This window comes from Camarhynchus parvulus, chromosome 1 (genome assembly GCF_901933205.1).
Source record: "Camarhynchus parvulus chromosome 1, STF_HiC, whole genome shotgun sequence".
Classification (NCBI taxonomy): Eukaryota; Metazoa; Chordata; class Aves; order Passeriformes; family Thraupidae; genus Camarhynchus; species Camarhynchus parvulus.
The window spans coordinates 53,507,679-53,532,340 of NC_044571.1; the positions used below are offsets into that span (position 1 = coordinate 53,507,679).

The 24,662-nt window shown below is 35.8% G+C and overlaps 1 protein-coding gene across 7 annotated transcripts in view; it reads left to right on the plus strand.

Annotated features, from left to right (window-relative positions):
* Positions 1 to 24,662, plus strand: part of PCDH9 (protocadherin 9) — a 670,749-nt gene that overhangs the window by 221,402 nt on the left and 424,685 nt on the right. The window contains exon 3 of one of the 7 annotated variants that reach the window (XR_004061373.1): positions 145 to 575. The exons of the other annotated variants lie outside the window; for them this stretch is intronic. The gene's annotated coding sequence lies outside the window, so the exon portion shown is untranslated. Of the gene's footprint in view, positions 1 to 144; positions 576 to 24,662 lie in introns of those variants that run through there. 7 annotated transcript variants of the gene reach the window in all.

The window sequence follows — 24,662 nt, forward strand, 5'->3', positions numbered from 1 at the left end:
GGTTTTACTGGAATCCACCACTTCCTACAAAATCCACCCATTGTGCTATTTCACAGTTGTGTAAGCATAAGTGCCTAGTGTGTGGTTTGGGGTCTTCCTGGAGTGTACTGAAAATTATTTTCTCTCCAATCATGTTTGTCTTAGTTTGTCCTGTGGTGCTTCAGGAAGTCTTTGAAGAAGATGGAGAAAATAGAAGAGCAAAACTTTGAGACAGAACACAGAGAAGCCACAAGAAACAGAACAGATAGAACATATTACAAATGACTTAATCATCATATTCTCTCTCTTTTACAGCTTTTCTGTAATTCTGTAAATAGCTCTCCATGTGTAAAAACCTGGGAATGTGCATTCAGTCGCTTGCTCATATTCTAATGTGACACAGATGCAGTATCTTAAAGACAAAAGTCATGAAGGCTTGAGTAGTTTTCTGCTGTTAGTAGAAACTCCGGTGAGGTAGGAAATAGGAGTTAGGACTGTGGACCATAAATACACTTCTATGATGAGGTGCTTACACTTTCAATGTATACTTGAATTTCTTCTTGACAATTTTATCTCCTCTTTAAGCACAATAACTTTTAAAACTTCTTTTTTCACTTTGTAACTTGTTTAATTAACTACTTAATGTATATTTTAAAACACATCTTCAAAGATAGGAGTATTTTAATTATCTGTGGAAATCAGAAGCTGAGGAAGTACTGAATATTCAATAGCAAATGTATTGTGGTTCTGACATGTGAAAGCTAGAAATCTTACTTTAGTCTTCCTTAGGAAAGTTTAGTAATGTGCAATTAGAATGTTAGTAATCTACTGTATTTTGGTTTCCAAAATGTATCTTAAACTGACAAGGTTTCTTTTAAAGTGATAGTTATTTCATTTATCGTGATTTAAAATCAAACAAGCCAAAATTAAAACAAGGAAAGGAACCCTGCCCCTCAAAATAATAATAAAAACCAACAGAACAACAAGAATAACGACAAAACCACCAAAATAAACAAAACAAAAACCAAAAAACACCCACCCACCCACCCAACCAACCAACAAAAAATCCCCAATCCTCTCAGCTTTCCTCCTCATCTGGAGTCCTGATCCTGATGCAAATCCAGTGACAGTAAGAGGTAATAGTGAATATTCAGGTAAATGATTACACATGAGTATGAAAACTTGAAAAAAAAAGGAGCCTAAGTGGGTAGAAAAGCCATAAATTCTGTGAAAGAAATGTGAGGAAAATTTTTATATTATGGTGTTACCTCATCTTTTAGTCTCTATTCTTAGGGCAGGATGTCAGAACAATTCATTTCTAGAAATTTATGGTTAGTAGATTGAGAGGCTTCAGTATAAAGGAGGATTCTTTTTGGAACAGCTACACTTAAACTGTAGTGTTGTAATCAAATTCATATAGATGGGAGCTGTAGAAAATATCTCTTGACCATTTTTTCAGATACTGGTATAGTGTTATTCTTTATTAAAAAAAAAACCAAGAAACTAAAAATCAGGATTGTTAAACTGCTCCTTAGCAAAACTGTATGCTTTGTTTCAGGAGCTGCAAATAATCGCCTCAATTCCTTGCAGATCAAAAAGTTAAAATATGTGACTGAACTATTGCTGTCTTAGCTCCAACTGCTTTTGGAGATGAACTGTATGTTCTTATGAATCTTCATCTAAAATATCTTCTTTCCCTCTTTAGCGGTTAGCTGCTTTCTGAGGAATTCATCTGCTTTTTTTTTCCAGACTGAAAGATTCATTTGGTGTTAACTACTAAGGTCTTTCACACTAATATTTACTGCAGTAAATTCTATTAAAATAATTATTTTCTTTCTGGAAGGGAAAACACTATCTTCTGTATAATCTCTGTATGTTATTTACAGAGAATAAACTGTTGTACGTTAGAAATTCATGACTCCAAGAGTTTTCCACTTTTTTTTCTGCTGAAGATAATTAGAATTCATGTAACCAGACCTACTGTGAAAACAGTCTAAGGTCTGAGTAACACAAATCTGTTTTTACAGCAGCAACAATATTATTGCACATATAAAAACTGAGGTCTTCATTTTAGTATTAAAAAGCAGAAAATAACCACCAGGTATTAATGTTCGCAAAAGGCTGTAAGTAGTGTTTTCTAATAAAGCAAATTACTATGTCTATAAACCTGTACATTCCCTTTGCACATTAAGTAGTGGATGGGAATTGGTAGAAAGAAAAGATTTACTGTTCACATGGTAAACACAGGTAAAGATTTGATAAAACACTGTTTCCTAAATACAGTAACTTTCCTAGCCCTTCTGCATGGTTTTCTGAAAGACTATACATTATAGCTGCTAAAAGATTGCTCCTGACAGCAGTGTCCTTCATAATAGAGCATTGTCAAAACACGTGTATATATATAAGGACAAAAACCAGCTGAAATACATCTCTTGCGGAACATGTTGCTGGGCATGCTCAATCTGGCTCTGCAACTGCATAGCAAAGCTGAAGGCACTCATACAACAGATGTAGTGACTCTGGGCAGTCAGTCTATACTCTTGGAATTATTATTTTTTAATAATTGTTAGTGAGGCTTGAAATATGTTCCTATTTTGGGTAAGGAGGAGAAATGAATTTTCTTAATCACATGAATTCACATTCAACTTTTGTGTTTTGACCAACATTCTAGCTTTGTACATGCTAAAGGATGGTGGAAGGTATTAAAAAATAGGGAAAAGAGAAATTAGCTTTTCTTGCATACATTTTCTTATGTGATTTCATGACTTGTCATTGTAGTCATTGAGTCACATATTTACTGCTTGAGGAGTTGCATACATTATCATGCTGATTAGATGACAAAGAGACACGATTGAGTTTGAGTAGCTGTCATATACCATGCAGGTGTTTACTCTTCCTTACTCAAGTGAGACTCTTTTTTTTTTTTTTTTTTTTTTTTTTTTTTGTCCATAATGGGAGGGATGTGTTTTAGATCTCTCATTGAACCACTTCTGAATGTCTGTTCTCACTCACTGGAAATCTGTATTGTGTATACATTCATTGTTTTCATCTCACACAACTTGACGTTGTCACTTGAGTGTTCTGTCTTTTAACTTCTGCTCCAGGAACAACATCCTAATATTTTTGTAGTCAGGTTTAATCACCAGCAGAGATATAAAATTTTAAGACTAACCAATCTTGACAGAAACTTTTGAACATTTGTTAGACATATCTGGATTAGGAGGCCAGCTCTCTTCTTTCTAAGAATGTTATAATAAATGACAATATATAGAGATGGAATAGGATTTGGCATTGTATGCTTTTGCAATGCCTCCAATTTAAAAAATATACAATTTGGAAATACTTTATTTTGCACCTGAGAAGGGCTAAGAAATGTGGGTACTTGTATCAGGCTTGTAGATGCACATGTGTGATCATTAAGTTTTTGGATTTTTAAATGCCCAAAATTATTTTCCAATCTGTGCTTTGACCTTTTTGTGATTTGATTTATGGTCTGTGGTATCAATAAAAACTCAGGGTTGCTCTGAAGCATAGTTAAGGGACAGACTTTCTGAGGGAGGCACAGAAATAATGGATTACTCATTACTGTACAGGATCTGTGTGCCCTACTTAACATGTAAAGAAACAACTTGTGTTTACCCTTGGATGTGATTGAGTTCTGTGATTCTAGTTGGGAACTGTAACAGCAAAAATAGACATTCTGCCTTAGGTGATGCTGTTCCTATCTTTCCAGTGCAGATCCTTCTCTATTGCAGACCCTGATTCCCATTTCCCTTTCCCCCTCCATCATATCCAGGAAAAATACTTGAACCACCTGGTGCAGTGTATCTGCAGGAATCAATTTTCATTTCCCACTGGCATGTGAGCATCCACTTGCAAGGTGAGTCAGTGGAAGCCGGCTGCTCCTCTGTTGGAAGCAGTGCATGAATTGTGGAGCATTACTGATGTGTTGTGGAGTGTGGGGAGGGAGCTCCTCTATCATTTGCCAGCAGTGCTACTGTAGAGAGCAAAAAGTCACATCAGAGTGCAAATGGGGGATTTGTATCACCAGCTTCCCTGTGAAGTGCATTGTGCTTTACTGTCTCTGTGAGAATGGTGAGTGTGGTACAGCCACCTGTCAGCAGCCTGCTCCTACACGCAAGAGTAGCTGATGGAGTCAGTGCTCATCTGTGGAAACATCTGGGTAATTAAGCTGAAAGCCGAAGAATATGAGAGTTCAGAAGATAGCAGAAAGTTTCAAATATACCTTTAGATAGAGAGATTTGATTATCACATGCTCTTCCCACACTTGGCTACATAACACAATAGACATTGATCAATTGACAGGTGCATATGCCAATAGCATTAAGGGCTGTTATACTGGAGCTAGGATAGAAAGTGAAAAAGGTGATCTCTTTAAAAGATATTTTCTTGTAAATACACATCACTCACACCTTCTGTTCAAATGGGAATTATGCAGCTTTCTACTTTCTGTTCCCATTTTCAGGTTTTGTTTTTTTTAGAGTGTGATTGGTACAAAATAAGGGTTTAGCTAAATTGATCTTATTTCTTTCTACAAATAAAAGTTTTTTCAAATAAAAAATGTATTCTAATTGCAATAATAACTTGTAGGTGGTACATATGCTCATTATATCAGTATTAGATGAAGTGTCGGTATGGTAGGCATAAGATGAGAATATCAGTGCGTGTGATCTGTAATTGCAATATGTTGTTTTTTAGCAGAATGTAATTTTCTATATAATATCTACAGATGTTTTAAAAACAAACATGATTCTTGGAACACATGCTTTTCTGAAGATTAAAAGTGCGTACAGCTGCTCGGTCTTGGTTTTTGTTGTTTGTTTGGTTGGTTTTTTGTGGGTTTTTTTTCTTTTTCCTTTTAAATCACATTTTTATTTTAAGAGATTATGAATGTCTTACATTAAGGATTAAATTAGGGTTGGCGTTAATTGAGAGTTGTTTGCCTGTTAAAAAACCCACAAGATTTTTTTCTAAAATCATGAATTCTGACTTTCTCTGATAATGTGTTGGATTCAGCTGGGAAGCTAGTGAATGTGCACAGATGTGAGATAAGTTTTGTTCTACTCTGAAGTTTTGTTGGGAACTTTCAATAGGAGACTATTTAGGAGAAAGGCTACATGATTATTCATGTATTCCTTTTATTTCTATTATATTGCAATGATACTATTCACGTCACAATTCAGTTTCTACTATTTACATTTTAACCTGTGAATATAGTCAATTTTGCTGCTGAAAAAGAACTGCGTAGTGTTCCAGTAACTCATCTGCTAACATAGTCGGCTGGCTTTGATGAATGGACTCAGTCTAAAGGATTCTCTACTGTGATGTGTGATACCTTGAAGAACTAGAAATCTGTTTTTCATCATCACATTGGAAGGAATCATTTTTATTGTCATATATGAATGACTTGTTCTGATTGTTATGTTTCCTCTGTCATACTGAGCTGCTCATTTAAAGAGTGCAAGGAGATCTTACTGGATAAAAACTGTTGTTCACATAAATAATATCTCAAATATTTAAAGCAGATTGATCTCCTGTGACTGTGATATTTTGGTTATTTTTTTAAATAGGAGTGACAGTTCTAGTTTTACTAGCATGCTAAGAATGTTGAAAATGTGAGAACAGCGGCCAGCCTTTAACATGAAATGTTAACTTTGTATTAAAATTTAGATATTTTGACATGCACAACAGGCAAAAAATCCAGTTGTTTCTAGCATAAATATCTGATCATAACCCAGAAATGTTTATTAATTTGCTACACTGAGGAACTTATATATATATATGTATGTATATATAAAAATGTATATATTCAGCCTGACCTAGGAAGTAGATTTGCAATGTAAAAATGTTTCTGTCTATATTTCTTTTCTCAGTGGAAGAAAAGCTTAATGTGTGCACACATTATTTCTTAGGCAATTAATTTTCTATTCTTTTTGTGGAGTAGAATTTCTTAAAAACATACACTCATCTGATTCGCATCTCATTTTAATACTTGCATAAAAATTTGCTTGCCTTTCTGATATTCTTTTTTACATATTTAATTTTTCTCAGATTCTGAGAAGGCATTGTGTGGAGGGAATCAACCATCACAATGCCCACAATTAATGATAAGCCTTTCCTTGTCATTCTTTCTCTGCCTCATTGTAGGCATTTATAAGAAAAGTAAAAGAACACAATGTATCTGTGCTTTTGAATGCAAAATCCATCACTTCACCTTTTCTTCCAGTGAGAAGACATGCAGTTGAAGGGACAGACCAGGACAACTGGTTTCACTAAGAAATGCATAGAAATTGTGCTTCTTTCTTTTTGTTTATTATATTTATTTTTAGTTTATTTTTTGTTGGTTGGTTTGGTTTATATATTTGTTTGTTTTTAAATTTATTTGCTTGGTTTTTAAAATTTTTGTTGTAATTTTATCTGTAATATTTACTTATAATTAGGAAAAAAACCCAAACCTTTTTAATATTGTCATTTTCCACTTATGGAATTTTTTGAATGGGACTGTGGAAATAATCCATCACAGGAATTTAGATGCAACAAACTGATATCACCAGGGTATCACAGTAGACTTGGCTTAATAATACTATTCAAGATCATAATGTTTGCCAGAGTTGTTAGATGCTTACTCACCTGTACAGTAAGATTTCTTTAACTTTTTCTCTTACAAACATTAACACTATTTTTAAAGATTGTTCTCAGTGTGCTGCATCACAGAACATGTTTGAATGACCTCTGTGGGGAGAAAGGTTTTGAGTAATGCAGTCTTTAGGGATTTATGTAATGCCACTTCCATTGGTCATGGTTTTTCATACCAGTCTTCAAGGTCCAAATTCAAACTCCAGCGGAGTTAGTAAAATACTTTCCTCTTGATTCAGCAGACTTTTTAATTAGTATACTCTGATTTTACTACTTCTTCTAGGGTTAATTTTTAAAGCCTCTGTACTCAGATTTAAAAAATATCTAGAGAGCCCTTAACCTGAGAAGAGATTTCTTGCAGTCTAGCAACTATTGCAGCTTATAGTTAATTACCATCAGGTTTCAGATACTCAATGAATGGGGGGAAAAAACCTTCTGATTCAGGGTAAAGAGTCAATGGACATAATATATGCTCACTTCAATTCTTTGCTGTACATTGCAGCATCGGCCAATTGAAGGATGTTTCCCAAATATAGGGTGTGTTTTTTGTACAATATTACTTTATTTAGAATTCAGGCATTAGCATATAGTCCTCTACTGGGAAAGGGTTTTTTTTAATGACTTTTCTTACCCTTTAAAAGACAGGGGCTGTGTCTTAATGATTTTGTAACTGTGTGATGGTACTAAGAGACCTATTATGACAAAAAGAGTAAAGCCATTACTAAGAGTCTACCATGTCTTGTCAAAAGATTCATTTTTCAGTAGATTTAATAGATTTCTTGACTGAAATCTTGGGAGATTCTGGGTCTATAAAATTCCTGATGTAACGTAGTTCTATTACTAATGTAACATGAGTCTCTTAAACAGGCTGTGAGGAAAAAAAATACAACAAAAAGATGCTTGTAAGAAAGTAAAATTATTATGTCTTCTTCTCTGAAAAAGGTATTTTTTTCAAAAAATACATTACAAAAGTGGGTAGCTTTCACAAAGAACCAAAAAATATTCAATATAAAGAGAAGATAAGGTGGTAATAGTTGGTGATTCAGTCTTCTCCATATTGTGACAGTTCCCAATAGCCCTTCCAAAATAAAACTCTACGGCGTTACTGGAATTTAAGATTTTTAAATAATTTGCTGCTAAAGATTTTATAAAATCTAGACTGTTATGAGCCACATTGAGATTGCTTACTACATACATCTAAATTTTATATTTGTTGAATGCTCATGCAGGGACAGTAATGGATAATAATTTCAATAGCTTGCTCTGTTGAACTGAATATTTTCTAGGGGAAATAATACCTGAGTACCAGACCTACCACTTTCAGTGTATTGTCTTACCATATAATACTGATAGAAAGGTGAGTAAGTAGGTTTAAAAGATGCCCTTACACCATGGTGGCTTTGTGCATTTTTTTAGGAACACTTCTGTAGAACTCTGTTTTTATCTGTAATAAATTCTGTTGTATTTTTCCACTGGAGTATTGTTTGCCAGTTGGTTGCTACCGCAGATTTGATAGAACTATCAATCAAAATTATTGTAAAAGGGAAAATGAAAAGCAGACAAAACAACACATTGGGACTGGCTGTGAACAAAACTTATGGCCTTTTTTGTACTGTGGAAAGGACACTCATCGGAATGCCCTCATTTGTTTGGATGCAACTGAGCTTCAAAAGGGCAAGACAGATGTGCTGTTTTCAGGCATCTTAATTTATTTGGTGACACACTTCATAAACTTGCAGCTAAATGTGAGAACAGAACACATTTTGGGGCCAGCTCAATGTATTTTTACCTTCTCTGGAAACAAAAAATATTTCATAATTTTTTCGTACTGTTAACCTTCCATACCTGAGTTGCACTTCAGCAGAGTGAAGAGCCTTCCCTGAGAGATGTGCCAGGATGCTGTCTGCTTGGCTGACATAGCTCAGCACTTCAAAAACCTGGACAGATGGGGTGCCATCTCATGAGAGACAGCATTCTGCTAGGCTTCAGAGAAGCTAAGAGTTGAAGGTGGGGCTTTATATCCAGCTGACATATCAGTTTTTCTGCTAGCTTATGTTACAGCAAATGAGATGATGACCACATAAAAAGAAGCTAGAGAGTATAGCTACATCCATCAAATATAAGTATGCCTGTTGTGTTCTGAGTCTCAAATCTTTAAATTTGCAGTCTTTAAAGATAGGAAAAGGCTTTGAATAGACCTTTACTTTTGTTGTCCTACTCTCTGTGTTTGGTCCTGTATGTTCCACCTGTAAATGTCCAAACTACTACAGAAAGAACTTTCTCAGTCCTCTGAATGTCTGAGAATCTCTTCCATTTCTAGTGTTTTTCTTACTATTCCTATAAAAAGCACAATGTACTTTCCTGGTTTTGTGGTCTTTTTTGAAACATAAGCTGTGCTTCCTACACTTGGTGTATCTGTACTACTCACCAGCGCAGCTAGTTCTTCTATTTTTGAAGCATTCGTATAGGAACAAATCAGCTGCATACAAATAGATCTGCACTGATGTGCCTTCTGCTTGCAAACAGCATAAGGTAGCCGAATTTCTACAAGAGATCAAAGAGTTAGGTTACATGAGTAAAGGTGTGCATTGGAGACAGAACAGCTGCTCCAGAGTCTTTTGAACTTCCACTTACCACTTCCGCATTCCCAAGCATGGTGTCATGGAAGCAGTTTTTCACAGCTGTAGAGACTGCATTCTCTCCCAAACTGTTACCAGACTTTTAGTGCAAGTATTGGAGCATGTGCTTGAGCTGTGTAACTGCAATTCAGTGTGGTTAAGGCTTATGAAGGCTGAAGTACCTTATGTTGAGGACTGAATTTAGCACTTATGAAGAAACTGACACTGAGTAGTGTTCCTGTACATGGGAAGGGCTCACTATGCATTTGCTTAGCTAAAAAGCAATCACTTTTTCTATTCATTTCCTGGTATAATAGTTCTTAGCTGTCCAACAGAAGTGATATTGAAAAATACCACTTAGTATTTTAAGAACCATTCAATTTTCTTGCCCTATTTGCAATATGAAAAAAAAAAGGAAGGCTGTTTGGTCTTTCCTGAGCAGCTTGCACCCCCAGCATAATCTACGGTCCCTATGCTGATGTGGGCCTGTGCACAAAGCTGATTGTGACTGGAAATGAAGATGACTCTTTGTCTCTTCTGTCATGTTGAATTCTAGGACTGGCATATAGGAAACCCTTTTGAACAAGTAGCTTCAAATTGATCCAGTTTGTTGAAAAGCTTGAGGCCCACTGAATTGAAAAATAGCATTTGGATTGGAAAAAAATGATATATTTCAAGTCACTGCGCAAGCTTTGTGAGACTGAATTTTGCATTGCAGCAGTCATTTAGAGTGTGTGACTGCTTGTTTCAGCATTCTTTTAATTCAGTGACTTTTGTCCCACTAAACTTAGAACAGAAAATTATTTCTGTATATATGTGTATATATATGTCTCTGTGTGTGTGCGCCTGTATGTATTAGTAACTGCTTTGTATAAGAAATAGTTATTTGAAATACCTCCTAATGTTTGAAAATGTTTAGAAGATAGTCAACTGTATTTTTCTGAGCATGTTGCAGGTGTGAATACCATGTGTTATGTATGACTTTTTACAGATCTATAGGACTTGCAATATGCAGTTAAAATCTATGGCTACAAACCTAAAGGCTGAAATAAAAGATTTGTAAATAATAAATTATTATGGATGAAATTTATTAACAGATTAATGTTTTATCAGTTATTAATAAATACATGAATTGTCAACGGTGTTCTGTGAACACACAATATGATGGTTTCTAAGCTTTGCTATTTTTCCCTTTAAGGAGGTCCTTATGACTAGAATTTTGTACTTTATTTTTCTATTCATAACATCATGAATCATCAATAAGCCTTCTGTTTGCAGCAAAACTTCAAGCTGTGAACTTCAACATTAAATGTTGAAGTTTTTTAGTAAGGTTGCAGTATTCTTTTATGCCGTGTTTTAAAAATGATCTGGGCAAAATGAGGACAGTCAAGACTTACTGATTATTTAAAGGCTTGCTGTTGATTTAAAGTGTATAACTTCATGTGTTTCCCATTTCACTATAACATGTTGGTATTTTTTGGAGGTTATGAAAAGGATCTGGCAAATTCCATTCTTCAAAAGTCACAACACTGATTGCAGTCATGCATTTATTGGCCAGCTTCTCTGGCTGTATGTCCTCCGTTCTCAGAAAATGCTGCCTGCCTGGAAATCCATCTCAGGCCATACTGACGACTTGAACAATGTTAAGGGATTGTAGGAAGTTCTCACAGTCCAAACAGTGGACAGTTCACATGCTAATGAACAATTTGACCATGGTGATACATGTGCCAGAGGTTAAGGCTCTGACCTGCTGCTGTTCAGATTACTAGGACAAATGTAGCCACTGGGACCAAGATTAGCAATTTAATTAGAACACTGTGTAAAATTCATATCCTATGTCATTTGTTGAACAGGATCTATATCATTATACATCTATTATATCATGGTTGAGAGAAAGGGAAAGTCAAGGAGTATTTATGTGGACAATATCATTAGAATGCTAGGTCTTAGGGTGTCACGTCATAATCTTCAGGTTTCATAATTTGCACATGTTTCCTGTTTCATCACCATAACACACTCCAAAGTGAAATGCTTTCATGGAAAATAGCAACAATTTGGCATGTCTTACACCTTGACACAATTAAAAAACAAAAGAGAAACAAAAAAAAATTGAAAAAAACCCCAAATCTTCTTGAAACTTTGTTGTTGTGGAACACGTGGAGTACAGGTAGCTTGGGGTGCAGCTGCAGTGGGAGCTGCAGGTTGAGCTCTGGGCGGGAGCCAGAGGCAAGAGGTTGTGAATTTTTTCATCTTTTCATCTTGTGCATAGCAAAGGGCATGGGGACATGTGGCACAGCCAGTCACTCAGTGACACAACTGGAGCCAAGGACTAGGTAGGAAATGCAAGAGTTTTACCCACTTGGACTGTGATAAAAACCCAGGGATTCCTTTGTGCGGAGTCCCTCCTGGGAGGCACAGGCAGCTTGGGCTCTTCCTGGGTTTCTCTGCCATGAATAAATGGCTTTGTGGAAGGAGACACCTGAGAATCTGCCATGGGAAACCTGGGGTCGAGCAGGTGAGGACACCTGGTCTGGTTGTGTGAGTGGGGCGTGTGGGGAGCCAAGAGAAGCACCCTGGAGCCGCCCGCTGCAAAGGGGCTTCGGTCCCAGTAAAGTCTCTAGCGGCTGGAGTGTGACCGCCAGGGAGTCTCAGGAATGGTCTGACTGAGAAGTTTCCCTTAGCACTGTAAACATTTAAGTGAACATCAAGGATATCAATCATGATGATAACTAATGCTAGCAAGAATAATATTTGGGATAAATTTCCCATGTAAAGGTTTAAAATAGTTCCTCACTATTAAAAATTAGGATGAAAATAGGACAAGGATCACCTGACCTAAATGTGCGTAATTGGTACAGTGGGTTTATTCTGCATCATCCTGGTAAGAGCTGGAAACAAGATGCTGGTTTTAAAAAAATATATATTTTCCTGAAATTTTCTTAGCGGCTTTTAAATTCCAGAATGGATCTTTATTCTGTTTTCCTTTTTTACTGGTGTGCCAGTATGTTTTATAAGCTACAAACTGGCGTCCTCTATCATGTCCTCTATTCAGCCTTCCTGCTGCTGATAGATGGTGGAGCTTTTGTGGGTCCTGGGACAGTGCAGTGACACTTGTTCTGGAGTGATGCTTGTACAGAAGGGAGATACGTAGCAGGACCATGGGGGAGAAAATGGAGTAGTTGTATCAAAGTGGTAGTTTACTATGGCTGCAGAAGATGTATTCTTACAAAGACTGTAACTGCAGTTGCTTATGCTTTTGCATTTATAGTTGCATTTTGCATTTTGCATTTATAGTTGCAATATGCCTGAGAACGCCATCAAGGCAGTGACTTGCAATCTTGTGCTTAGTTTATGGGGAAACTCAGAACTGACATTTTGGTGGCTATACATAAATAGAATAATTTGTGCCTAGAAAAAATGTCATACTTTAAATTTGATATTTTTCTTTTCAAAATGAAAGAAGCCTTTGGCATAAAATTTATTCAGGGTCACACTTCACCTATAACCCATTTTTTTTTCCTTTTCAAACCTGTGCCTAGTTACAGTTTAATATTTGCAGTCTCTAGATTGTCAACATCATTGTATAATAACCAACTTATTATAGAAAGCAGCAAATGCCATGCTGCCAATCACTTGTCCATCACACTAACAGGTGCACTGCCATTGTCAGTGTCAGGCTGAATACTGGGGATCAGTTAGACAGGTGAAGTAATTTACTCATCTTGTAGTGGCAGAAGGGGACACCTTATCAAGGAAAAAAGAGAAGTGTCTTCCCTTGGTGCATTTGGTATGTGGCTATGTAACTTGGATTTATAGTCTCTCTGTAGGAGCTGATGTGCAGACTAAATTTCACTCTAAAGTGGGGGAGGAACTTCTTTTGGGTATTATGCAAGAGTATTTCTTTTTCTTTTTTCCTTTCTCTTCACCTTATCTACTGCCATTCTCACCCTCTCCCCCAACACCCCCATCCTCAACCTTTCAGTATTGTCAACTGAACAGACTGCTAGATTCAAAGTGCTTAAAAGATGTCAGTCTATTGGAGTAAAAGGAAAAAAATAAAAATAAAATTTAAAAGAGACAAAAACTTGAGAATGAGAAAATATATGTCTTTATTTTTTTTTCCACAGTCATTTTTTAAAATGGTGGTTAGAAGAGAGAGGTCCAGAGCATAGTTTACCATTTCATTCAAAGAATAAATGTAGAAGTTATTACAGCAAGTACCAATGCTAATCCTCACTTGTCCTGATCTCTATAGCTATGACAGCTCCTGATTAATGCCCAGAAAGTTTCTGGAGGGATCAGAGAGAAAAGTTGCTTTATTCACCCATCTTTCTCTGTTATTATCAGCACGATGGACAAATTCTCAGGTATCACCTGTGATGAGAATAGAGCTTAAAGTAGGAGAGCTAAGTTGGGTGGTTTTTTTCTTCTAGCTTCTGACTAAAGCCATCTGTGGTCAGGTACAACCAGTAGTTGCCTGAGCCAGTAGACAGAGATATTACAGGATCTATGAGTCTTCAAAGTCAGAAGGGTAGAGGCAACCTGAGACCAAACAGTGGGAAGGAAGAATTCATGGTAATGGTTTGGAAACCTCACTTTTATAGCAGCATGGAGAGCAGTGGCTGGTTGGTAGATGGAAGACACTGGAAGTTAATTCCAGTTTATTTACAGAAGCATTTTTTGGAATACATATACCCTCACACTAGGAAATCTGGGGATTAAACAAATTTTAGGTTGCTAAAGTGTCAATTTTCTTTAGGATAAAAGGCAGCCGATAATAATAGCCTTGACCTGTGGGTTGACAGGGGGTTTGTGGTCCACTGACTGTCTTGTTTATCAAATGGCTTCCATAATCTCCAATTCCATCATCTAAATATGTAGTTCAGCAATTCTTGTATAGAGCTGAGCTTTCTCTTCCTCTCTTCTCTGTCTACCAAAATGTAATGGGCAACACTAAGGGGGCCTTGGCATTATCAGTATCATATTATACCTAATCTTATGCAATTACAGACTGCTGCCAACAAGGCTCCAAGGATGGCCTTGTACTTACTGTTGCTTATCTTGTATCCCTTAAAAGGAAAAGAAAAAATGTTATTTTCCACTAATCAGTAAGAACCAACTATCTCCTAGCTGCAGGAGTGCTGGGCAATGAAGAGGCCTAGGATTAGCTTTTTCAGTGGAAGGCAGCAGTTAGGTGGAGGGTAAAAAGCTGAACCACTGCAGTCCTTCCCTGTCCAGATTTGACCCAACCTGGTGTATTGGCTCCTGAAACATTCCCTCTGTTTACTTTGCTGTTATTCCCTGCATAACAATACAAGCCCATTGCTATCATGCATTAACTTCTGAGATTCTTTCTGACATTGCTGTTATCTCTGCTTAACCAATACTCTGTTTACTGGTATTAAAAAGCATTATCCCACCTGCACATTCTGTTTACCAAAACAGCATTCAACCCTAAAGCCTGTGATTGAAAAAGAGATTTTTTTTTTTTTCTTTCTGATGTAATTTATGAAGTTCAGAGCCATGGAAAAGTTTGAAGGCTCTGATCCAGAGCATTTTCTTTTAGGTTAATATTTTGAAATTTAATTTGCTAAACAAGAAAATCAGAAGAGTATTTTGAATACATGGGAAAATAAAACAAAAGCAAACAATACTGAAAATAACTCTTTACACTGGACACCAAAAATACATTCTGTTTTGTTTTAAATTGACATTCTTGCACTATATTAGAAAACTGGACTCAGACAATCAAGATTGGGTCCTGGAAATGAGCCTGAGGCTTAAGCTACACAAAGCCCCAGGCTGGATGTGCACATCACCTGCTCTTATTCTGGCACTCCAGCTAATACAAGACCTTCATATTCCAGGCTGTCCCTGTTTCTGACCCCTTTCTTCCTGTAGAAAAGAAATATGGATGAGCACTCTGACTGCATCCTAATCTGTATGATAATTTGGTAAATCAGGCCCCTAAGGAATGGTTAAATTCATGCAGACATGCAAGTTCCATCACTGTTGAGACTGTTGTTTCTGTATTGAGAAAACCAGAGGCTAGGTGATCCCCTGGCTTCAGGTGTTTTTCATGACAGGGCTGCCAATATTGCATTGAAGTTCAATAGGACACAAGGCTTAGGAACAGGAGAAACTTAGTTTTGGTAAAATGTCATTTTGGCAAAATAGATGCTTTGGAAAATACTACTATTTTCATTTTAGAAAGTATTAATTGTTGGTGAACTGAAACACTAAAAACACTCTTCAAAAGTATAACTCAGGAAATATATTTATTGCTGTTTATTGTTAATAAAATGTTCAGCAACAAAATGTCTGTAAATATTTCAATTAGATTAGAAACCTCCACAATGCCTGAAACTGAAGATTTAGATTTTGAGTCCCCTATACATTATTTTTCTCTTTCAGCTGGAGATTGGAAAAATTAGTTCAGTTATTAGTTCAGCTTTATTAATTTTCTTTTCATTTTCAGGGATAATTTTTAAGGTAAATTATGCTATTCACTGACAATAAGCATGCTAGTGTTCTCTGCTGCTTGCAGTTCTCTGTATAAATGAAAACTGTCTCTAACACAGGGAGTCCAGTTCTTTGCATGACAGCTAAATTCCTTTTTTCTCTCTTAATCTTACAGTTCTGTTTCTCAAAAAACCCACACCATGCCTCCTCTCTTTCAATGCTTTTTGAATATTTCTTTTATTTCTGCTATGTAGTACAATCTAAAAAGAACATAGTCTTTCACTGATTCTGATATTACGCATTCCCACCCAGCGATACAATTTTGTCTGAACTAGAACCAATGCTTTCAGATCTGGTGTGTAAAGCTAAGTGTCTGCATCCACAGCGAATTGAATAAAAATTGCAGTTAAATATACCACACATGGATTCAGGAGCTGAGCCGTTAAGTGTCAGGTCTGGAAATGCTCTTTGTGTTCTGTAGCAAAGAGGGGAAGAAGGAAAGGATAAAAACCAAGGAAAAATATGAAGACTTTTTTATTTTTCCTTTTTTTTAAATCACAATAAAGTTATGATGTTGTCTTCAAAGTGTGTATATGAAAGCACCTTTGTAGAAAGACTGAATTCTTTAACTACATGGTGCTGCTTCAGAAGCAAAGCTGCCCTGTAAAATGCTAGGAAGTTCTTCGTCACTAGATTGCTTTAATGTGTTCATAAAAGCTCTAATAATGACTTCATTTTTTGAACTCTGTACATATTGAAAAATTTAGGTAGTGCTTACTGCAGTTCAGAGAAGCTCTATATATTGTGACATGTTCAGATGCTGTATTGTGTGCATTTTTTTTTGTTTTATTTGTTCAATAGAACAGTGAATAGAGACATCAGATGTTATAGGGTTTCTGGTTTAAAGAGTGAATACTTTTTTCTGTCTGAAAATTTATATTCATAAATTTCATTGTCATTATCTCACTGGGAAAATAAAACTTAGGGTATGTAACTTCCTGATGAAGATAGGCAGACCTCTTAAAAACTTAATCTGTTGCTTAGAGTACAGAAAGCAGAAATCTTACTTATATAGGTAAGATAGTTACAAGATTGAAACCCCAAAGGTCAACTCCAGAGACGGACCATATCCTCAGCTCATGTATGTGAGGTTCATCTTCCAACAATTTTTTCAACAACTTGCCATTTAAATGTTATCACATAAAGGCACCTGTTATTTCTAAATAATGTGAGGTACCATACTGTCAACTGCTTGTAGAATTTATTTTTTTTTAAATAAAAAATAGCTCAGGTATCTGTTCTTAGAGTATGTTTTAAAAGAGATGTCTCAGTTGCAGCTTTTTTGGGGAATACCTGTATTGCTGCCAGCTTACATCTCCCACTGGGAGACACTGCGGAGCAGGATTACCTCAAATAGGTTTTAGCAGATTAAACAAGCCACCAAAAAAAGAGCTTGTCTTTATTTTTCCTTCGTCTCTTTACAAATAGCAAATGGCCAGGAGAGGATGAATTACGATTTAGTACGTCGACCATAACTGTTCTGTATCTCAGGAGGTTTTTATTATATCAACTTTAATAACATGTGAGTAAGGTATCATCTCAAAACTTCCAAAGGTAATAGCAAGTACATATATGACATCATGCTTGTAGGAACCTGTTGCTTTTCCTATGTTGTTGCACTGTTGCTACATTGTAAATTTAATTTTCTGTTCTCAGTCAATGTTTGCTTTGTTTTGCATCTGCTTTTAGGGACTGAAAGGCATTCAAATTTTGAAGCAGTGTCTACTGACACAAACCACAAATTTTCTAAACAACAATTTTGGCTTGCTTTTGCACTGAATGAAAGATCTTTTCTCTTTTTTTATCTCATTGTGAAAAAAAAAAAAAAAAGTAAAGCTTATTCCTGCACACATGAGCTGTGGTTCTCTACATGCTGTTGCAATTCTTGCTCTTTGGTCTCTGACGGCTGTTGAAGTAAATTGATAGTTTTGGGTTTAAGCTGATCTTTGAGATTCAAGACAGAGAAAATGTTGTGCATAGACACTCAGAGCCTACACTTTGCGTGGTGTAGAGAAATGCAAGCCATGCACTGTCTCACGGTGTGCAGCCACAGGTTACTGCTGAGCTGCTCTCCATAAATGTTGCTCTGTGTGAATAAAGCAGAAGCACAGCACCTTTGAAATTCCACTTGGACAGTAAAAGTAAAATTCTATCTAAAAGATAGGGCACATTCAAAAGATTTTTTCTTGTTAAATTGTTGCCCTATGCCCTGTCTGTATGTAACTGCAGGCATTTTTCCACATTATAATATTACCTTCACTGTTATAGCTGATTCCCTGTTAGAACCTGTAATCAGTTTCATATTTGTCTCCAACCAAAATCTCTTCTTCAGTGACTCTAGCTATTAAAGGTGAAGTGATGCGGCTTGCTGCATTGATAGATGATACAATACAAATTCACAGCATTGAAGACGTTTTACAGGATTGCTTGATTTTTCTCTCTAAATTGATCTCGAATGGGTAAATCCTTTGTTTCTTCTACAAGCTTTATGAACAAATTGTTAAAAATAATTCTTAGGTCTTCAGGAAACAAATTCATATAATTGGACTTTTAAAAATTCTTCCTGTTGCTGAATAAGTAAAATGCTTGAAGTGAATGTTGAAGGTCTAGGCATACATTCTTATAATATTTTTGCAGAGGAAAGACAATCACTTAATGCTTTCCAGGTCTGAATTACTGTAACAGGTGCAAGCAATATTCATTCTTCTCAACCTTTGTGCAGTCTACATATTTAACATCATCATTCTTTATGTTGTTCGTGGTGACTTTTTATACTGTAAGAAAAAGGGAAAAGGAAAACCAGTCAATTTCCCCCAACATTTGGCCTAAGTTTCTGCAAAGTTTGTTTATAAAAAGCTTTTTCATATTAATTCAAATGAAATTATTTTTTACAGTAGTATAGTTTATTTTCAATTAATGATATTGGGATTAATTCTCATATACAGAAAGCATGATACTGTAAATCATGTAATTCTTGAAAAGTGGTTACAGTGAAAAAGGTAATTTTGTGAGTGTGGAGTTCCCTATTTCTTCTTTCTCAATTATTTCTGTATTAAATGTGTTTAGCTTGCAAGTCTGAAAATAATTTTTCTAACTGCCTGCTGTTCAAACTGAACTTGAGATCTTAAATCTTTTTCTCATATCTTACCTACAGAATAGATTTTAGTTACTGAAACTTAGATGTCAGTCCTTTTTGTGATAGATGAAGCAAAATAGGGCCTATCTCCTTCCAAGTGGCAGCTGGAGTGACATTACAACTCCATTGCAACTATTATGAAAACACTCATCACTAGATGAGGAGACAGCTGTAACTCTGTAAATAGAAACTGTTCTGTGGTCTGGAAATATGTAATTTTTACATTTTAAATTATATCTGTGAACACCAGAGCAAGCTAGAACAAATGCAGGTGTAATTATCTTTCTTTAATATAGAGAGAAAATATAGCTGAGGCTGTGAAAACTGTGTTATTCAAAGGCACAAGGGCTGTTTTTCATAGTCTAATGTGCATCACTTTAAAACTGATTTGCTTATCTCTATAGCTAGTAATAAAAACATTTTATCTTCCTGAGTAGTTGCCTTTTAAGATAGTGGGACTGTAAATTGAAGAGATGTCAAATGGCACTTGCTTGTCTGGCAAGCATTTCTTTAAAATATTATTATATGCACTCAGGTACCTTCTATCACTTTTCTTTTTCATTCCTTAATAGTTCTCTCAAAAACCAAAGATCATGAACATCTTGATTTCTTTCACCTGTCTTCCCAAGAGAAACCAAAGCCTCCAGGTCTGAGTGTGATCGGAATTAAGGAACTGTGTAATCTCAATCAGCTTGTACCTTGTCCATTATGTCTGTAGGCTCTTTTCCCCCTATCACCTATCTTTTTAATACAGTACAACCTGGTCAATATATGATTCAGTAAAAACACAAATATTTAAACCAGAAGTTTCAGTCCACACTTTTAGTAAATGTTTTGCTTGGCAAAAGCTTCATTACACAATAAATGAGTCTTTTGGAAAGAGCCAACTGCTTCATATAAAACAAGCTCCTGTTCCTTTGTTGCTTTAGGGGAAGAACAATGAAAATTCACTGTTACTGGCCACATCAACCTGAATGAAAGCCAAATAGGAAAATTGAAAATGATTGTCAAGTTCATCATATCTAATACAATAGAGGCAAATTAGAGTTATCTGCAGCAGCAGAAGTAGCAGCAGATTGCATTATAAATCATCATATCATTGACAGTCAATTACATTCAAAACTTTTCAAGCATGAGGCAGCGGCAGTGTCTATCTACTAACAAACTTATTCAAGCCAGAAAACACAGTGTGGGTGCATGAGGAGAATTTCTTGGGGGTCTGAAGGGTTTGCATTATAAGGAGAGAATTTTATCAAAAGATATATTCCGTGAAAGATTAGAAAGCGTGAAGCCTGGTTTGTTGCAAAATTCATCTTTAAACCTAATCTGCCTTCCTTCTTCCACTGCAGCAAATGCACATTTGATTGTTGACTGGGAGAGCCCTCCAGTAATGTCAACTTCTCTCCAGTCTTCTCTGCTTCATTACCACTTTTGCTTTCACAATATTTCTAGCTCCCTTCTGAGTTCTCAGCATTTTCCCCCTTCCCTTGTTCTTTCGTTTGTTTGCTTGCTTTTAATTTTAAGTGCATTTTTAGTTTTCTTCAGAAGTGAAGAGCTTTCTGTAAATTATTCAAGGTAAGTAACCTTGCACGTTAGGAAATCAGTCCCTCACCTAATAGATATTTTATTAAATATATTAAATAAGTCCTAATCAAATAGATTGTATAAAAATTGATATAAATTGACAGAAGAGTCTAGACAAAATACTAGTCAGTTTATTTTATGAACTCTCAGAATTGGACTGAGCCTTCAGAATTAAATGCAATTTTTTCTTTACTGAAAGTTACAATGAGTGTACTTTCTGGCTGTTCCCATGGGCACGAGGGAAAGCACAGAGCAGGAACAAAAACTTCTGGTCCTAAGACGAGGGTTTGTGATTTTGCTGTGGTGCAGAAGAGGGGGAGGGTGTTCCATATGATGATTCATCTACCTTTTTGATACACATAGAAAGCCCTGAAGCCGTAACAGAGTGTAATGTAGGGTTAGTATTGATCTTATATCCACATGCCTGTATCGAGTAGGAGAGATTGTTGGGTTTTAGGGAGAAGGTCCTAAATTTATTTTTTTGTAATCGAAACTGGGTAATCTCCAGAGGTTCTCTAGCACCAGGTCTCTTCATATTTTCAGAATGACTTGAGAAAGCTATTGCAATATGGCAATTAGTTGCTCTAATATTAAATTTGGTATAAAGTCAAGGTTGAGAACTGTGCTGCTGTTTTGCAGAATAAAAAAAAAAAAAATTAGTGAGAAATAAGAGACCAGAGGCCCAAGGTATTCCTTCTGCAAGAGGTCTCCTTTGTACTCTGACTGACACTGCCTCCATCCTGTTCCAAGTCAGTTGTTTCCAGATGTACTGCATAGAGACATGCTTGTGATTCATTCTAAGATACATTCCTAAACCACCAAGCAATTTTTTGCCCCCCAACCCTCTGTTTATATAATGTAAGAGGAGCATGAGGGTGAAGAGCCTAGCTCCTTACAAATCTGCGGAATTTTGCCATGCCTGGGAACTGATCTTGAGTACCTCTAAAATTAAGTAGCCAGTTGAAATGCTAAACTTAACACTTCTTGGATAATTAAAAGGAAAATAGAGGTAATCACAGAAAGTGGTTCAGATATTAGGTGGGAAAATCATGCCAAGAATCTAGAACAAAAACTGAGATAATGTAGATACTGTAGTTAGCTGCCTGAAGATAGGCAGGAAAAACCTATTAAGTCCTAGATCAGAATGAACATGAACAAAATTGTTACACTGACATAATTTTAAAGTGCTATTAAATTAGCTGAACAGGTAGAAGAGAAAGACTTTTGCATAATGGTTAAGTCAAAAGTGTGTGTGCAATTTTATATTTCTGGAAACAATTAAAAAGTCTCTTAGCTAATGTTTGTATCTGGGAAATAAGAAATAAAAATGTGGACACTTTGTGTGGAATTCAGACACATTGGTTATATTGCTCTTCTTGAACTGTGAAGTTGACCTATGCTCTGTCTACCCCATGGGTCATAACCTGTCATGTGAGGGAATCGCTGGGGAATTAGCTATCTTAGGGGATCTGAATCTCTTCCACTCTTTACATGATTGCTACTTTATGAAATTCCAGCTACAAAACAGAGGACAATAATGCATTCATTGCAGTTGTTTGCTTTTGGCTGGATGTTTCAATGAGTCTGGGCTAAAACCTGCTTCTGCGATTATCAAAGTTTAGCATATTTTCAAAGCTTTTCAGTTTGACTAAAGTCTTCATACAAATCTGGCTGTAAATCATATCTTTATTTATCCATCTCCTTTGCCTATTTTAGCTTTTTATGAAAACACTCTTACATCCACTGTTGAGTTAATGAATACTAAATTTAGTATATAAGTAGTTTTGTAGAGGATTATGTTGCATATCTGTACCATATTAAGAAACTGGTGTTTGGTTGGTTTCTAAAGCTTCTTGACAGCTGGGGCATGACAAAGAAAGCTTTTCTGTATACTTGTTCTGAATTTTTTTGAGCATGGATTATCAAGTAGCCATAAATAAGCCTTATTGACCCAGGTTATTATTTTATGTTTGCTTTCACACATTTCACATACTGAGTTGTGTTGTGTGTTTTTTTTCAAAGGAATAGGTCAGGGTTAGTAACTCTCTGGGTGATATTCTGAGAACTAGTTAAGCCAGAAGGACTTGATTTTTTACAAACACATATTTTGTTAGCCACCATGAATAAAATACTAGATTTTAAATTATGGTTTTGATTGCTTGAAAGTTCCTACAATTGTGATATTATACATACAGAAGCAAACTTGTTAGAATGTTAGTAAAGATTAAGAATAGGAATTTGGTCTCAATAACATAAAAAACTGTTCAAATAACAAGTTTGTGGGGATTTTTTTCCTCCTTTTCAATACATAGTTCAACTTGAGTCATCTTTTGGAGCAGTTTTCCAGTGTTTTTCTTTTTAGCTGTGCTCACAGAAAATAAATAAATGATTTTTCACTTGTACTATGTGATCCTTCTGGTATTGATCAAAATGAGTACAACCTATCTTGCTTTAAGCAGTGTATGATACTTTATTTTAGGTCCTGGAATTGGTCTTGGACCCCAAATTTTCTGTTCACTAGCTTTATTTGGTAGAGTTTAATGTTATTAGCCGACATTAACAGGGCTTTTACAAAGCTGTTCTGACATACTGTTAAGTAGGCTTTAGACTGTAGGAATTAATTTCATACTTTGCTCTTGCTCTCTTATTGAAGCGTATGCATTGCCCATTAATATTTGGGATTATGTTCAAACTCTCGAACGTATCAAACCCTCAAAACCATCCACTTTCTTGTTAATGCAATAACAACCTCATCATAAGACTTTGTATTACAAGTGACTTTCCTACAGTTGCAGGCCCTTGAGGTCCATCTTTCTTAAATGCAACGTGACCCAATTCCTGTACTTCCAAGTTTAAAAAAGCTCTTCTGTTTCATAAAGTGATGGCATCTTTTTGCATTTATTTTGCATTTCTTGGTGGGTTAGGGTCATGCTGGCATGGGGACAACTGTCTGTCTTATTTTTAACTCCTTCCCAGTGGGAAACATTGCATGTGTTCTCAGAATTCTATATAGAAGATGTGTAATTTATGTAAAACTTTTGGGATTTGCACCTTCTATTATTTTGTAGGAAGGAAAATGATGGATTGTCAAATCATGCTACATATTTTAATTTTTGATAGAAGGTGCAAATGTATTTATACAAGGTTGCTCAACTCCTGTAAGAAAGGTTATTAATGTGAGAAATTATTTGCTGAGGTAAACCACCTGTGTTAGACAGCAAAATTCATCACTCCAGTCTTGTTTAGTCATGTACAAAGTACACTGTAAACATTGAAAATTCAAGGGAATTAATGCTTATCCAAAATATTTTCAGGCCATCCTAGCAGGAATGCTGGGGATTGATGATAAATGGTTTTGATGGTGTCAACACAAACAGTTTCTTTGACATGATCTAAGGTGTAGGTTGCCATTTGTAAGGTACAGTTTGTTGACGCATGATTGGGTGTGCTATGACCCCACAGAATGTTTTTACCCTCCTTCTGTTTGCAAGGAAGTAGGACCAGGCATGCAGGTAGCTGTGAAGTAGCTAATGATGTAAATTTTGGTAAGTGAAAGTGCAGCTTATCAGACAAATTATATGCTGTCTAATAATGCAAGATTTCTATTGTACTTAGGCCTTCTTATTGTTTCTTTAAAATGTTTGCTTTTCATGTTGTTACATTTTAGATTATTTCATAGTCTAGCTTCCAAGTCAGTCTTCTGCAGTCCCATTACATTAGTATTCATCTTGTTCTGTATATCTATTCTTTATAGTTTTAAGGAAAGCAATTTGATTATTTCCTATTTGTTAGTGAGTATTAAAAAGTGTGCTTCCCAGGACTCCTGAATTCAAATTTCAAGTCAAGCTTCTTCAAAATAGTGAACCCAAAACAAACAAACAAACAAACAAACAAACAAAACCCTACCAAAACAAAACCAAAAATACACTGAAGAACTATGCACATAAATAGGCATAAGAATAAAGAAAATAACCTAGAAATAAAGATAACATAAAGTAGTGCAAAATGGAACCCCTATGTTAATTAGAAATTGATAAGAAAGATATCATTAGAGGTTAAGTCAATCTTGTATTCCTATAAAAATTAGAAAATACTACCATTCCATTATATAATCATAGAATCATTAACCGTTAAGAGGTCGAAAGGAACTTAAAGATCATCTTGTC